The sequence below is a fragment of the Elaeis guineensis genome, chromosome 11 (assembly GCF_000442705.2).
Source record: "Elaeis guineensis isolate ETL-2024a chromosome 11, EG11, whole genome shotgun sequence".
Lineage (NCBI taxonomy): Eukaryota > Viridiplantae > Streptophyta > Magnoliopsida > Arecales > Arecaceae > Elaeis > Elaeis guineensis.
Window position 1 is genome coordinate 24521698 of NC_026003.2, and position 3982 is coordinate 24525679.

The following is a 3982-nucleotide window of genomic DNA, read 5'->3' on the forward strand; positions in this document are numbered from 1 at the left end:
AGACACTGGTATGGTATGCAGGTGAGATATAAGAGTACATCATCACTGAATATGACCAACTACGGAGCACTTTACTATCAAGAGTGGCTCTCAGAGGGTATGGGTATAAGTGTTCTTCCGATTTGAGATCATCATGGTGACTTGCAAGCAACTCACTGTACTTTAATATCAGACTATTTAAATTTTTAATTTAGTGATGAAAGATTTTTGAGTGCAGTCAAGTATTTATCAAGTCGGTGCATGAGTCAAGATAGGATTGACCCCTCCAAATAAGGAGTTTATGTATCAATATATTTCAATTTAGCAAAATTTGAGCCTGGATAATCCATGTAATGGATTTGAAAGATTGAAATATAATGTGGATGACTTATCTAGGGTTGACAGTTAAATCTTAGGTCATCCTTGAGCATTAGGATCAAAGGGATGAATTATACAGTAATCATATGCCAGTAGGTTCTTGAATATTGCTTTGCCATCATTCGATCTATCCGTACGTCGGGTCCCATTACTAGATGGTTACATCGATTGGTTCAAAAATTTATTTTTGTATTACTAACTTAGATTCAAATCTATGAGGTCATACTCAAAAAAAATTTCTGACTGATCATGTGGTTGATCAATGATTGAGAATCGTTTAAGGGTTTAATCGTCCATTCAATTGATGGTTAACTTTATGCAAAAGTTGCAATGAATTTATTCACTGAGTGTTAGTAAATTAATGAAAGATTAATTAGTAATTAGATTATTGATTCACTCAATTTAATTGAGTAAAGAGAATTAGATAAAATCTAATTGAATTCGATTCAATTAGGTTTGACATGATTAGGTTATGAGATGACCTAGTCACTAAGAGAGAATTGTCCCTGATTTGATCAGGACTTTGATTCAATCAATTTTTAATTTGATTAAAATTTGATTAAAAAATTATGAACTTAATTAGATTGGATTTCATCTATTTATTTGGGCTTAACCAAGTGTGATTTGATTTGGAGTCAAATAAGGAAACCAAGAGTCCATAAAAGATTGGACTCTTCTTCCCTTGCGCCATATTTTTTGGATGCCACTTCTCATCATGCACAAAAGAGTTTTGCATGATATTTTCTCCACATAAAAGGGTCTTCTACCCTCACTTTCTCACATCCAAAAGTAGAGAAAATCTGGTGTTTTATGGTATGTTCAAATTTAATTTGAATGGGTTACCATATTGGATAAGGTTTGACCTTATCTATATACCAAACAAGGATTAAGTCATGTAAAAGATTATCTATATGCTAAATAAGGATGAAGCCATGTAAAAGGTCATAACAAACATAAGCATATGATTACCATAATAAACACAAGCACCTGATTATCGTTGACTACACCATGGCACTCCCTTAAAACCATTAAGCCCCCAGGGGCACATTATCTCACCATAGGTATACTCATTGTCACAGACATATTATTTCGTCATAGGCATAAAGTTCACCACAGGCTTGTAATTTTGCCACAAGCTCATCACCATAGGCATATACTTTACCATCGACTAGTCAATAGGACTCATTTACTATCCCATAGGTTGATCACTCCTATGGGTGATCTGCTAAAAGAAACATGTTCAATAAATCTCATCAAAAAGCTGATGAGCTGATACAATACAATTTCAAGACAAGAAGGCTCGGCTATCCAAAATAGTTCCACATATACATATTTATTCATAAGTAACCTATTAATAAAATCATGTCCTGTTTCCATGCTTACATACATATATATAAGCTGTTAAATAATAAGAGACTAACTTTCTTTTCTAAATAAACCTTTTTCATAATAAAAATATAATAAAAACATCAAAGTTAGATGAATTTCACTCACCTCTTATGGCTGCTATTTCACCTTGGTACTTAACTCAACCAAAGCATCCCTTTTCAATCTCTTTTCCTTTCCTAAAACATTAGTAAATGCAAATAAATTTATTACTCACATGGTATAGGAACAAAATTATGCATGCTTTGCTTCTAAGGCTGATTTCTTAGCTCTCCTAGCTCTTACTTTGGTTCCATCTTATTTTGCCTGACCTTAAGGTTAACTAAGCTTCAACATTAGTTAGGAACTTCCAGCAAACTAATTATATTTCATTCTTACAAGAGGTCTCAAGTTCAGCTGATACAATATTAACAAATTATTGAAATAGTTTAGACTAGTCTCAATAAAATTGAAAGTAGCAACTTAAATCTTTTAAATTCAGGTTTAAACCCATGATTTGATCCACTAAAATATCAAATTTAGTAGCTATTATATAAGGTTCAATTTCAATATAATGTAGAGAATAAAATCCTTACCTTAAGTAATGAAACCCAACTGCTATCCGCATAAACTTCTCCCTTTCCTGCAAACAATACTTCTTTACCTTCAAAAGAATTTGTTATTAATTCTCTCCTTCCCAGCTGAATCCCCCTTCAATTTCTCATTGAAAATACCTCCTTTTTCCAGCCCTCACTCTCCTCTATCCTTTCTGTCACTCTTGTTTCCACTGAAGACTTGGAATAGCTAATAAGAAGAAAAACTGGTAAATAACCCCTTTGGAAAGGAAATATTTAAAGAATTACCTTATTAGGTGTCTAACCCATGAAAAGCTAGCAAATAACTTGGTTTTCTATCCCTTTATTTATACAAAATAGCTGCTGAGTAAGCCCTTGAAAAATACTTTAAAATCTCCAAGTTCTAGCAACTCTACAAAATCCTACCGCTCAAGCTTTCTCACAGCTTAGTCGACTAACCTGAGATAGAGTCGACTCAGACTTAATTGACCCACCTAAAACTTAGTTGATTCACCTGCGTGCCACCATAATTCTTTTTAATATGCTCTCTATTTTTTATGACAGAACCGACCCTTCTTAAAACTGAGTCAACCCAGTCCTTCAGATTTCAGAAATTACTGTGAATCATCAATTTATACTTTAAAATTTCTATATGCATATATATTACTCTAATTATTCTTCAAAATATCACTCATTTTATGCTCAATCCCCACCAAGATTTAACTTTAATGCCATTGCTATTGATCCCATTCCTCAGTCATTTTCCTTCTTAACTGGCAACTATACTTAAGCTTTATTACTATTGCTTAATCAACATTTAAAGGTTTAAAATATATGATGAAGTGCTATACTACACATACATGAATGCTAAATGCAATTGTAAATTTCTTTGATTACCACTTTGCTGTCTCGGAGTGTTACACTATGCTTCCTTATCATCTGGTATTGACTGATGATTCGCTTGATTTTTGGAGGACATGCCTTTACCCTATTTTTCTTTTCTTTTTTCCTCCATCAAGTAGGTTGCCGTCATCAGATGCGGCTGCACTTGAACTACCGTAGGTTGGAACCACCATCATCAAGGCCAGGAGGTTGCCCATCCATCATGGTTGCCACTGCAGGAGGTGGCCGGCCTTAATGGACAAAAGAATGATACATATATCAGAACTATTTTCTATATCCTATTTGAGCTATTTTTTCTTGGATCAAAACTTCTTAAACTATTTTCTATATTGAGGAGTCAACCTTAGACATGAGGAGTCGACTCATATTTTCAAGAAAAATATTATTCTGTGAGGAGCCAATTTCTAGTCTTACTAGAGTCGACCCCTCATCAGGAGTCAACTCATGCTTAATAGGAGTCAACGCTTGTGTCGAGGATGAGCTTCTTAAGTAGAATTGTCCCAAAGAGCTTTCACTCTCTTCTCATTTCTTTCGAGCCAAAACTCCTTTCAAACCCCTCTCCCACCAATTTTGAAATTTTCTTCCCCATTTCCATCTGATTTTCCATGGTTTTGCTCTCCAATGGCCCCCCACATGTAGCTTGCCTGAAGGAAGAAGAGAACTCATGTGGAAATTTTGAGCCCTAGGGTTTCTCCAAGCATTTCTCTTATATGAGAACAAAGAACCAAGTTGAGGAATGATCTTGGACAGTCCTCCATCACTCAGCAAGCTCCCCCTCAAGT